At 43.5% G+C, this 13,596-nt stretch overlaps 2 long non-coding RNA genes across 2 annotated transcripts; both read left to right on the top strand.

The window, feature by feature from the left end:
• The first annotated feature begins 4,600 nt into the window (after positions 1-4,600).
• On the top strand, positions 4,601-11,325 carry LOC146174121 (uncharacterized). Its single transcript, XR_014701701.1, has 3 exons — positions 4,601-4,711; positions 6,562-6,698; positions 11,246-11,325. It is a non-coding gene; the product is annotated as an uncharacterized LOC146174121 (long non-coding RNA).
• Positions 11,326-12,407: 1,082 nt separating this feature from the next.
• LOC146174120 (uncharacterized) lies at positions 12,408-13,238 on the top strand. The gene is made up of 2 exons (XR_014701688.1): positions 12,408-12,459; positions 13,123-13,238. It is a non-coding gene; the product is annotated as an uncharacterized LOC146174120 (long non-coding RNA).
• The last annotated feature ends 358 nt before the right edge of the window (positions 13,239-13,596 follow it).

The following is a 13,596-nucleotide window of genomic DNA, read 5'->3' as shown; positions in this document are numbered from 1 at the left end:
TCTTAGTTATTACCTGGTGAATAATTAATAACAATTAACAAATTACCTTTATAAGGTACAACAAGCCATACATCAATTACCGCAGCCGAACAGGACAGCTGTCATTGTTGAAGAATGGCCGCGTCCCCTCTCGCCGGCGGCATTTCGCTTCCCCATGCCTCACTTTCCCAAGAATGTCGCTTGTGTCTTCGGGTGTTAGGGCCATCCCCGCTCGGTTTGTTAGCGTTTCTCTTCATAGGGCATGGCCGCCTATTTCGTGGGAAATCCTGAAGACACGCGTTCCCAGCCTCATTCGTGTTCTTATGTGCGCTAACCAATCGGACCGGCGTTCAACGCGCATTATTTCCCTCCGTCATGGGCACCCGACTGACCCTTGCAATCCCGAGGGGGTTCCTCCTCGCAAGACCTTTACAATGGTGTGTCCGCCGCCTAGTTGCGATGCATCTGGTAGCAATTAGCTTGTCGACCGTCGCTCAGCTTTCGCTTCTCAGGAGTATGCAGCATCCGCCGTGCTTCCAACCGGGCACGTAGCAAGCAGCTTCGTCGGCGAGCCAAAAGAGCGAACCCCTACGCCTGCGGCCATTCGGGTGTGCGGGAAAACCGACCACCATACAATGGGCCACTGTCTGGGCTCGCAGTCCCGCGCACGCTTTTCAACCGCTTAGTCCCCGTCTGCGTGTTTCTCGCGCGGCCTTGAAATAAACGGTCAGCAGACAGCCAGGGCTCGTCCGTGTATTTCCGCTTTGTGTCCTGTGGTTCCTTCATTGTTTATCCAATTCACCACATCATTCCAGCTATCCCACCCGCCAGTGTTGGCTGTTGAGCTAGCGGCGCATGTTTGGTCCTCAACTGAACTGGCGCGGATGGTCGCTCTGCATGCAGGAGAGGGTTGGCGCATGTACATTGCTGCCGTCCGACGTTTTCTTCACTTCTCACTGCGTAAAATTTCAGTTGCGCACTGCAGTGAGTATTAATTGATAACTTGTACATCTTGTTCGGTCAGAAAAACATCGACGTAGTCGTAGTAGTAGTAGTAGTAGTAGTAGTCTGCACCGCGTGTCAGAAATAATCGGGGCCTGCGTAAAAAATAGTATCATGGTGATTTGTGGTTCTAGTGATTGATGATTGATTGCTGCGCGAAAGGTGATGATGCGTGAATAAATTGCCAATTTATGAATTGAATGAGTGAAAAAAAAATAAAAAAGAGGCCTCAAAGGAGTCAAAGTGCTCACAATGTGAAGCCATTGCTTTAAGATGCTAATTAAGAAATTTACAGGGTCTGATTAATATGAAGAATTGAAAAATTGAAAATAAGGAAAAGGGGCTGAAAGTTGTCAAAACTCTCAGAATGGAAACCCGATATGTGCCTATGCTAAGTATTGGTGTGCAAAAATAAAAAAAGACCGAATTTAAAAAGTAAATTAGTGTAAAGGTGGATTCACACGGCGGACCAAATCGCGAATCATACTCACGATTCACTGTGATGTGGCCCTACATCAGTGATTTCCTCTGCTTCGCTTCAGTCCGCAAGCAGCAATTCGCGATAAGGCCGCGAGTCCTTTTCACAATTCGGATCCTTCACGGACAAGACATTTTTTATTTATTTATTTCTCTCGCGGAACGCTTCCCAGCTATGCTCCCGGTGCCCAAGCATAAACAACGTAGCATACATTGCACTATCCCTTACAAAAAATGGTCGTGAACAGTCTTTAGAATCTGTATTAACACCTTATTGACTCTATCAATATTGTACGTACTTTTAATCTGTATGAACATGCGTAAATACGAAGTTTATACACGGTTACTTTTGTGTATTTAAATCAGTTCATGTAAAGGTGGTACATAGCAAGTTGTTAGGTGAATATACTTCTCTGTATATGCTCCTATCAATATACAGCAGGGGCGTAGCCAGGGCTCTGTTTCGATGTCAGAAACCCTTCCGAAAGTTTTTGAACTCCTTCTTTCGGCCTTTTGTGCAATTTTTTTTTATCGATGCCGTATAACGCCCTTGAAAATTATTTCTGGTTATACCACTCATACACAGCTATTAAAATATATTGAAACAATTTGGCATGTCAGAAAAAATGTTCAGATCGAAAGTATATAGTATTAACTGACCGAGTGCATGCTATTCATTGCAACTCATATTTGAATTACATTTTTTATTATGAATAGCATCTGTTAAAAAAGAAATGGAAACGGAAAATTGATACGATCAATTTGCATGAATTATAGATAAAAACGTATAAGGTTATATTTTGAAAATTTAACTGGTTACAATTTCGCTCTTTCTTCATCGCGCATTTCTTAATCAAGCGTCCGCTCTTGTTGAGGACGCACTGAGTCCTTTTATCGAGCTCGCTAGCACAATTAAATACAAAAACATCACAAATGGAAGGTAAACGCACCGCGCCGCCCACTTTACAGTGGAGAATGCGCGCTGTGGGTGTGTCGGGTTACATCAGGCGATGCTGAGACGCACGCCCCTGGACTCTCGGATCCACGTAGCTCATCCCTCAGAAGCTATATGGGCGAAACTTTAGAATTATATATTGGCATACACACAATGATTGGGTATATGCACATGTACAGTAAGCTACCGAACGAGCCCCCCCCCCCCCCCCCCTTCTCCGCTTTCCTTCTCACGCGCCGAAATTACTGGAAAATGGAGGGTGCATTTCCCTGGCAAGGACCAAATTTTCATCCGAAAAAAAAAATGAATTTGTTTTTTTTTTTCTTTATCGACCCGATCGTGTTTAGAAGTGTGCTCCCAGACGCATCCGAGCCAACCCGCTGTGCATACGCCCCTGTCCACCACTTATGAAAACAAATCGGCGCCCGCCGCCGACATTTTCTCTCGCCGCGCTCAGTATGTTAGCGATTGTCTTATTCTCTTATTCACTTCTGCGCCGCCGCTCCCGTCAAGGCAGCGGCCATATCTCAGCCCATCTGTTCCTCACCGCGCGCATCGTATGTTTCGCTCGCGGAGGTTATCCGACACCACCAAGCAGCCTTTGGACATGTGCGTCAACCGAGCGAGCGCTCTACAGGTTCTGCTTTTGTTTGTTATGTTTTTGCTGGAGGTGGTGTCTGGGTGAGGTGCGAGCTTAGGGCAAGGGTAGGGTAAGGAAGCGCGCTAATGGTAAGGGGAGGGGGGGGGGGGGGTGGGGCGGCGAACTAACGCACATAACGGCACAGAATGCGCCAGCAGAAACACGCATATTCGCTCGCAGCCTTCGCATAGCGTTCATGCAGCCTGGTGAACTATATCAGCGCGCAACCTGCGGTCCGCGGCACCGACCTCTGTAAATCAATTAAGCGCCCTTACGGCACAATTAACACGCACTTGACCCGAACCACGGAATATCGACCAGCTGTAGCTGAACATATTCATCCTTCCGCTGTGATCTATTGGGAACGTTATGCTAGTTCTCGTCGCAACCACCCTCTCGAGAGGTTGGCTGCAAGCTGTCCTTCAAATCCAATGCGCGGGAAGGATGCAAGGAGGCGCTTGGCCATCAGAGCGCGGCTTCGAGCTGGAGGAGGGGGGGCGTCTAGCCGCCCTGCGAGCAAAGCACACAGCAGTGCGCACGCACGCACGCATTCTTTTTTTTTTTTCCCTAGAAGTGCGGGAGGTATGAAAGGAGAAGCGGGCAGGCTAGCCAACGTAGACAGCGCGCGGTATCAAACCTGTGACGGCTTCATTTACGCGCCCTTCAGTCATTCAATCAATCAATCAATCAATCAATCAATCAATCAATTTTTTGTTTTCAAATCCAGAGGACGGGGGGGGGGGGGGGGTGAACCTCAGCGAGAAAGCAGTTGCACACTGCTTGAGAGTGCCGAGGACCCTCGCAAACATCAGCAGGTGACAGCTCAACAGGAACTAGTTTACATGGAACGCATTACAGGCATAACACAGGCATAAACATTGCAGACATTACAGAGATGAACAGCAGCAAAAGCAAAAAAAGGAAAGAAAAGGAAAAAAGATATGTGTTCACCGAATAACAGCGCAATTTCACGGTATTACCGCAGTGATGTCATCAATACAGCAAAAAGGATGGGTTTAAAGTTTCACAAAATATTCACAGAGCAAAGTTGTCTCCGAGTAACAGTAACGAAATCAGCAATCAGTTTTTCGTGTTTATTTAGCACAAATGTATGATGCTCTCAGTCTTGAGAGCTATTTCTTTTTCGCCTCTGCAAAGCTGCATGTGTGTGAGCGCGCGTGCGTGCAAATAACATGCGCAGGTACTCAATATGTGTGGCCCCGCATACGGTCAGAACTCAAGTTTTCATTACAATGAGGAAAGCAAACACACGATCCATGCAGCGCGCTGTGATGAAGCGGGCTCGCCACTCCGAGTCTCTGCGTCGCCTCGAATACCAGTCACCCCACAAAACCACCGGAAGAAAAAGAACGAAAGCACAAGATAGCGAACGTACAGAACTGACGCTCGCTCGGCGTTCCACTAATCCAATAGAGAAAGAGATTGCTAATCCCGCCTTTCGTCTGAGCAGCGCGGCGCGACAGCGCGACTGAAAAAAAAAAAAGAAAGAAAGAAACAAAGCGAACTCCACAAAACACGTGATGCAGCTTCATGTGCCACGTGATTGCGCACCGAAACTCCCGTGACTGAGAGGCGGCGTTTGGCTGTTTGGCGACGTCGAGCGTGGAAAATAGTTCTTTCTGCCAGAAATCTTCAATGTAAGTTGACAAACTTTTTCATTCCTTTCTTATAAACGCTTTGCGCATACTCGCGGAAAATTTTGTGTTTCAGAAGTGACCAGTTTTTACATTACAAGCTTTTACCCATTTTTTACTTTGCTGCATACTGCACGCCCAATGCTCTAGGAAGTTTTTTCATTGTTTAGCGTTTTTATCACCTAGTTAAGTTTTAAAAAGTGATCCTCGATTGTCCGCGGCCTCTTTCCGATCAGTTTGCAACATAGTTCAGATCTTTAAGGCGTTTTTTTGCGGAGTTATTACTAATTCTTCAAAGGTAAACAACCGCTTGGCCTCGCAGCCATAACCGTCAAATTTCAAATATTGAGAGAGGCCTTGTACTGCGTAAAAGCTATGTAGACGTATAAAACCTGTCATTTTTAAATTCCATCAGATGTATGCGATCGCTCGCTACATATCTGTTTTATTTATAGCGTTTCTTCGTTGAGCTATTTGCTAAAGCGCTAACCGCATGAGGTGACAATTCGCGGCGACATGCCGCGCGACGCCGTCGCGCGACGGGTTGAGGGCCGCCAAAGCATTGCCGCTCGTCGCTGTCGCTCGGTTTCTGGGTTTTTAGAAAATTTCGAGTGTCGCCCGGAAGAAGCTCGCGAGGCAGCCAATCGCAGAGGCCTTTAGGGTGCTCAACTTCCGTTCTGGCTTTTTCTTCTTTTATTGCGTGTGAAGTTTGTTTTCCTAGTCCGGTTCGGGCGAAGAACCTGGTGCCTTCACGCGCTCACTTCGTCTGATTCGTGTATATATGAGTGCATCGAGATAATTCAGTAAAAGCTTGGAAGGGTAATAAAAGAAAGAAAAAGGTTAGCGTGGCTAGATATTGTTAATTTCCGAAAGGAGCAGGAGAACGTCACTGCTTGCAATGCAAATCGGCATCGCAGTGTAGTAGCGCACCGCTGCGCTGTGACCCTTTAAAATACGATGTGTTACAAGAAATTTCATCAGTGTCTTATCGTACTTCATGCTGTTTAGTGTTAGAAATGGGATATAGCGTGATTGCATTCCCCTTGACCGAATGACGAGGCGGCGGTAACAGAGCAACGCTGAAAACGCGCCTCTCTGTCGCTGAGCCCCGTCGCTCCGTGCGGTATGCACCAGCGACAACGACAGGCGTTGGCGGCGGCGTCGAGCGACGGATCGCTAGGGGTTGTCGCCTCATGCGGTTACCGCACAGTTCATAAGCAACGACTTTCCGCGTAAAATTAGGTTTTTAAGCTTTCCTTTAGAGTAAGCACAGATTGGGGGGGGGGGGGGGGGGGTGATATATAATTTTATTTATAACAATTCACAGACTTCAACGCAGTAATAGTTATATTTATATCCTTAGTAGGTCAGTACGTATTATTTTAGTACAGGCCCAGTGTTCTTTTTTTTTTTTTACGGAGGCGTGGCAAGTTATGTGGGTCAAGCTAACAATTGGCTGTGAATTAAGCGATTAGAGCTTTCAAACTTAGCCTTCTGTTTTGTTTAATTTCTAAGAACCTTTCAGCTTCACAGAGAAACAGCATATTTTGAAAAGTAAATTTCAACTGTGAAAGTTCTTCGTTTATTAATGTTTGACATTGCTGACAAGGGTTCGAATTGAAACAGATGATAGGATCGAGTTTTTTCGTAACTTATGGCATGTGACCTAGAGCTGCTAGGAATTCATTTTCTGAGACAGCTTTTCTTTAGGAGTGTAGGGAAAGTAATGGTATGTTATGGGTTTTGAGAAGCATGGATTTAATGAAGTCTTTCTTTTACTGCATTTACGGCTTGTTTGGCAATAATGCTTGCAGTCCAGCTGATGCAATTGTATTGTCACACTGCTTTCGCAGCAGATTTCATCTGCCATCGAGGGAGTGCTGCCTGAATATGAAGCAGACAGCGTCATGAATCTGTTGAGGCAGTTTATTCTATCAGCCATGGGTGCCCTGCCCTAAAGCATCCTTCCTGTAAAGGAGACATTGAATTGGTAGGTATCACATGCTGATGTTTTTTGCATTCATGTGTTTGCTTTATAACTGTAAAATTTTTATTGGTTCATGCTTTGCATTTATTTTTTTCTTTTGAGAGTATAAAGGGCGGATGTGTAACAGGCTTCATTGAAGCAAAGCTTGAAACCAGCTCGGTGTTGTTATATGATTCTTGCTGTGTTTTTAGCGCAAGACTGACATGTTGGTGAATCTTGCTCATAGTCTGCACTAAAGAAAATTTTTCATGGCCTCTTCAGAGCTTTAAAACAGGAGATATACTTAGCTGTTTTATTGCAGTAGTACCTACTATTTCTAGTTGAGGCAAAATTGAGTAAACCTGTGTTTTAATAGCTCAGTGACAAACATGGTTTCATAACATAGCTGACTGCACTGTGCATATGTGTGCATGTTCATGCTGACATTCAGTTACTGTTTATTTAGACTGCCTCAGCAATGTACACATACATTGATGTTTCACTTGAACAAAGTTCAAGGGACCTTAGGAAAAAGTTTGTTGAAATGAAAGTTCATTGGACTGAAATAAATGCGTGGAAGATTGTTTCCATTAGCTTCAAGAAATATTCAGTTCAGTCGTGTCCGACTCTTCGTGACCCTATGGACCATGTCACGCCACGCTTTCCGGTCTCTGACCATCTTCCTAACATCACATAATTTCATCTGCAGTGTCTCGAGGATACCATCTAACCATCGCGTTCGCTGCCTACCCCTTCTCCAGCGACCCTCAACCTTTCCAACATCAAATCTTTCTCCAGCAACTCCTCTCTTCCCATCAGATGACCAAAGTAGCTCTTTAACTTTAGAATTTGACCCTCCAATGAGCAGTCAGGGTTTATGGTCGACAATATCGACTTATTTGATCTTCTGGCCGTCCAAGGAACTCTCAAGAGTCTTCGCCAGCACCACAATTCAAACGCGTCAATTCTTCGGCTGTCAGCCTTTTTCACAGTCCATCTGTCGCATCCATACATCACAGCTGGAAAGACCATAGCACGAGTTATACGGATCTTGGTTGGCAGACTATTGTCTCTGCCCTTTACTAGGTGGTCAAGGCTAACCATTGCTCTCTTTCCCAGAAGCAGGCGTCTCCTAATTTCATGGCTACAATCTCCTTCCGAGGTAATCTTGGAGCCCAAGATTACCAAAGATGCGTAACCTTTTGCAGCACTTTTGAAAGGACTACAGTGGTTTTGAACTCGATTACTGTGCAAGCTCCTGATAATCTTGCCTATCACAACGGCCTACTGAGGAGACAAGGCATTCATTTTCTCCAAGCAGATCATGGTTAACCAAAATGCACACATTTGCAATTCTTGGAGCTAAAGGGCCTGGTAGGGCTGAAGATCTGGCTTTGTCTGGCTATGACTGTACAGCTAATTAAGCGTGCAGACAGCTATGGATTCATCTGGTTACAAGCTGGTTTAGACAGCCAGTTCACTTTAAAGCTATATAACGGCCACTTTTCTTCACGCGATAATGAAGAGTGGTTCTTAACATAAAAATATGCTGCAAAGAGTGCGGACTGTGCTTTTTTAAGCGCTCAGCATGACTTTGAAGACACAGGATAGCACCGCGGAAAATGTTCGTTGAACTGAAATGAGCAATAACTGAAGTTTGTTAAAATGAAGTGCGTTTGCATAGTGTTCAATAGAGCTTCAGTGGGGGGATTTAATTAAGTTCGTACAACTGAATACATCGTCGAAGTGACGTTCGTTCAAGTGGTATTCTGTTTTTCTGTGACTAAATGAGAACATTTACTTTGCTCAAAGCAACATATACACAAACATTTACTTTCTTGCTAGTCACCAAGATTTGCAATTACCTTCCGAACTCATTTTATTCACAACCTAAATAAATGCATCGTTAACCCTAGAGCCAAATAGTTACTAGCAATAACAAAAGTAATATGTTGATATTTATCTGTTGGAGAACATTTTCTGTTTAATTGTTTTGTGTTTTTGAGTTCTGCAAACATGAGGGGGCTCGTTACAGAAGCGGTGGGCTGCAAGACGAAGGGAAGTATCAGTGTGGCGGCCCTTTTGTGTTTATCAAATAATAATGCATTCCAACATGTAAAACGAATGCCTTTACAGCCTGCTAAAATCTTTTTAAATTGCATGTTTGGGTTCTGCCTAGATAAACATAGATGGCAGAGAGAGATCTTTCTTCCATGGGGTGTGAACTGTATTTTGTGCAGAAAGCCACAGGCTGTCGAACATGTGTTTATAGACTGTTGTGATTGGGTTTTTTGGGGGCAATATCGTACAGTGAACTTTGCTCAAAGATGTCCCTTTAAACCCCCATGTAATTTGGTTCTCAGGTGTTGAAAATTACAACAGTGTTCTGTAAGATATGATAAGGCTATTAAGCTTGCATAGCGCATGGAAGCGCCGAATGGCTGTTTGCCATGCTGATCTTTATTATCAGACCTATCCAAGAGTATAATGAGGGTTTTGTCCAACAGATGATGTTTTGAAAGCTCAGCCATGTGTACCTGTGTTTATCAATGTAGTTGAAAAAGTGATCAGTTTGAATGCGATAATTAGAGGTATTGTATCTAAACTAGCTCTCGGCCAGCCTGTAGTGCTTGTGAAAAGGCAACAGTGACAAGAAGGGTGTTTTGCTAGAGCTTTTAAAGCTCTTAAATCTGTGCAGCTCTGCTTTAGTACATGCATTGTCTACTGTACATGGCTAGTTAAATGATTTCTGTTCATTTTATTACAAAAAGTCATTCTAAATCTTTAGATAAGCTTGCTCACCTCTATTGTTTGTTTGCATTGTGTTCACGCATGCTATAGCTGGAAAGATGCAGAATAAGTTACAAGTAAATAAATAAAAGGAGCAGCAACTACATTTCCTTCGTCCGCACATTTTTAAGAGAAACATACATGGGCTCATTAGATTTTAGTGTTATTTGCAACTGTGTTTGATAGTGAAAGATCTTCCTGTCATTGCATAGAAATCTTTCAGAAACTTCTGAAATAGTTTGATACCTGGTGATGTGGAGGTTGACTTCCCAGACAGAAATGTATTCCTATAGTTCATACTGCACCAGCCAAAAGATGAGACACAGCAAAGAGGAGGACAGGACAAGGCTGGACTATCAACTGAATGTTATTGATAAGAAGAAAACAACGAAGACTCCTTCCGAAAAGCTCGCGCACAACTAAACCGGTGGAATGGCAGGAAATTGGGAAGAAGATGAAGAAGATAATTCAAAGCCAATTCCAAGTCAAGGCCTAACTAACGACTTTTCTAATAGATGAAATTCCTTACAATGAAGGCTAACCGACGCCTTAGCCACACACTTGTCCTCGGCTTTAGCAATGTAAAATGCTTCAACCAACTCTGCAGAGTTGATTACCATTGCTGTAAACTACACCCGTATTATTGAAGTCAGGTGCACAATGGGACGGGTCATGCTCCGACTTACACTCTCGGGATTGCACATGTAGCGCAAGATTAGAACTCTCCTTCCATCCCAGAGAATTGGAGTGCTCCGTCAGGCGCACATTTAGACATCTGCCTGTCTGCCCGTTGTATTTACAGCGAGAAACAAGGTAGGAGCTTTGTGCGCTAGAGTTAGAAAGGGGCTCGACAGTGTACCTCGTGATAGTTTTCGTTGTGCAGTGTCACATAAGAAAAAGTTCACCACCTGCAGAAAGAATGTGGTCTACCACGTTCCTCTGAATTGTGGCCGGTGCTACTACGGGCAGACAGGCAGATGTCTAAATGTGCGCCTGACGGAGCACTCCAATTCTCTGGGAGAGAAGGCGAGTTCTAACCTTGCGCTACATGTGCAATCCAGAGAGTGTAAGTCGGAGCATGACCCGTCCCTTTGTGCGCCTGACTTCAATAATACGGGTGTAGTTTACAGCAATGGTAATCAACTCTGCAGAGAGTTCGTTGAAGCATTTTACATTGCTAAAGCCGAGGACAAGTGTGTGGCTAAGGCGTCTGTTAGCCTTCATTGTAAGGAACTTCATCTATTAGAAAAATCGTTAGTTAGGCCTTGACTTGGAATTGGCTTTGAATTTTCTTCTTCATCTTCTTCCCAATTTCCTGCCATTCCACCGGTTGGGTTGTGCGCGAGCTTTTCGGAAAGAGTCTTCGTTGTTTTCTTCTTATCAATAACATTCAGTTGATAGTCCAGCCTTGTACTGTCCTCCTCTTTTCTGTGTCTCGTCTTTTGGCTGGTGCAGTATGAACCTATACCAACATGCCCAGTCGTCAACCTTGTTGTATTCCTATAGTACCGTATGCATGCACAATAGATAAACGTAACCCCTTGCATATACACTGAATCTTCCACTCTAGAAGAGAATTTTGTGCACAAGCATTTTACTGTAGTTTGCCTCTGTGGAGCATTGTATTTCTAATTCTGTGCTCTTTTTATGCTGTTACTCAGCAACATATGAAGTATTCCTTGTTTGTTTCTGTTACTTGTGCATTTGACTTTTCCTTTTTTTATTATTCGAAATAACTTTCTTCCTGCTGTTCTGACTAGTGTTTTCGTATGCATATCGAGTCCTCTTGATGCTTCATTGAGCCATATCTGGAGACTCCCTGTTGCCGTGGTCTGTGCCGACAAGTAAAAACTAGGCAACCTGACTTCCGTGACAAGTAGCAGTGGGACGTAGCTGCATGGTTTCTTCAGCATCCATGTGGATTTCTTATAAAAGACAGGTATTTCTCCTATATTTGACTTTCATATGTGATCAAGATTTTACCTTGGTGACAAGCTCTTGAAGGAAAGGATGGACATTTATGGAACTTTCTTAATTTCTTACTCTCGGGAATACACTATTACGACTTGTTAACTGCATATGTAGCAAAAATTATGTGTGACTGCATATTCCAGCAGTAAGCTGCATGATTTTTTAAGGATGAAATAATTTAGCTCCTACTGTCGGTAGCCTACTATTGACGAGCCAAAGCAGGCAACATTAGGCACCAAAAAGTGATTATGCGGGGCCGGGTGGGTTTTAATGAGACAAGCTCTCCACATTCTAAGCCCTTGTACAGGGCCAACGTGCCTCCCTGAATGTGTCTGGGACACATGCAAGTCTTGTATCCTCAAAAGGACCTTGTCTAAGTTTAAATAAAAGTAGCGCCAACCTATTTTGAGTACGACCAGTTCAGCAGTAAGCTCAAAATTGAAGCAAAAAGGCATTCATGTCCTGTGCGATGTCAGTGCACGTTAAAGAGCCCCAGCTCGTCAAACGCTCTGAAGTCCTCCCCTACAGCATCTCTCATAGCCTGGGTTGCTTTGGGATGTTAAACCACATAAGCCAAACCAGTCATTTTTTACCACCCCATCTGACTTGTCTTTCCACGTATCTCCAAACGATAGTGCCTACATAAGACTTGCCACTATTCCTGAGATTACCTAGATTATTATGTATTTATGTATTTTATGGTTATGTAATTTTCCTCAGTGGAGCATTGCGTTTTCAATTCTGGGCTTTTCATGCTGTCACTCAGCAACCATATGAAATACTCCTCCTATGTTTCTTTTACTTGTGCATTTGACTTTTCCTTTATTATTCAAAAAATCTTTCTTCCTGCTGTTCTGACTAGTGTTCTCATATGTACATGCAGTCGTCTTGTTGCTTCATTCGACCATAACTGGAGACACCCTGTTGCCGTGGTCTGTGCCGACAAGTAACAAGGCAACCTGCCTTCCTGGACAAGTAGCAGTGGAACATAGCAGCATCCATGTGGACTTCTTATAAAAGAAAGGTATTCTAAATGTTGCTTTCATATGTGATAAAGATTTTACCTTGGTGACAAGCTCTTGAAAGGAAAAGATGGGCATGAGTGGCACTTTCTTATTTTCTTACTCTCTGGGAATACACTATTGAGACTTGTTACCTGCATATGTAGCAAAAAGTATGTGTGACCGCATATTGTAGGCTAACTATAATATACTTCATCATTCCCTATTATCGTTCTTGTATTCCCCTAGGTGCTTGGTGTAGCTGGTCTCCTTCAGTAATTACTTATGTGTGTGTGTTATCTGCTATGGCAAACATAGCCATCACTCAGGAAAAATGGGAGCAAACAGGCATAGTGGCATCACTTGCTGGTAGCATGCACCAAAATGTATGTATACATACTGATACGTTGCCGCTCAACATGTGTATTTGCTTGATGTAGCAAATGGCAGAGGAAGAGTTTATCTGATGATATAGAGGATCAAAAGGAATACAACTAAACACAGCAATAGTCTCTATCTCCCGAGGGTGTTTTGCAGGTACTAGTTTGTACAGAAAGTGGTTGGAAACCAGTTAGCATATTTTGAGGAAAAACAGGCATCTGAGTGAAGAGAGATGTGTGTGTGATGCTAGCACAAAGCGTGCGAAATTGGCAGAAAAATTTTGAGCATGTATATTTCTTTTCTAGGTGACACCGTGATAAATTTTGATATGGCTGGTACATCAAACACACAATGTCGTTGCCGTCGGAAACCAAGTGTTTCTGTGTCAAGGGTTTGTGCAATAAATGAAGGTATGAATTTGCATCTGTTTCTTTTGCCACTCTCACTTTTCACGAAATATTATATGCATGTGAATAGTGAGTAAAATACACATTATTATTGGACACTTGAAATATAGTTAGCATAACACAAGGTATTGATACTTTGTATGAACACGATTCTTTTAAATAACGGTGGCCAATTATCGCAACACAGTCGTTACAGTGTCCATATACGCTATCAATAGGCTAATCATAGGAGGTATAAATACGTTCTATGTAAATACATTCTATTCAATCACGGTGGCCAATTGTCGGAAGGGATATCATACATAGAGCATACGTGTTCTAAAGACTTTCTTTTGATGGTCGATAGCTTCTATGATCATATTGTCTAAAGAC

This window comes from Amblyomma maculatum, chromosome 11, assembly GCF_055883805.1.
Source record: "Amblyomma maculatum isolate TAMU_Amacu chromosome 11, ASM5588380v1, whole genome shotgun sequence".
Taxonomy (NCBI): Eukaryota; Metazoa; Arthropoda; class Arachnida; order Ixodida; family Ixodidae; genus Amblyomma; species Amblyomma maculatum.
Note: the sequence above shows the minus strand (reverse complement) of the source record. Positions and strands in the feature narration are given on the sequence as shown.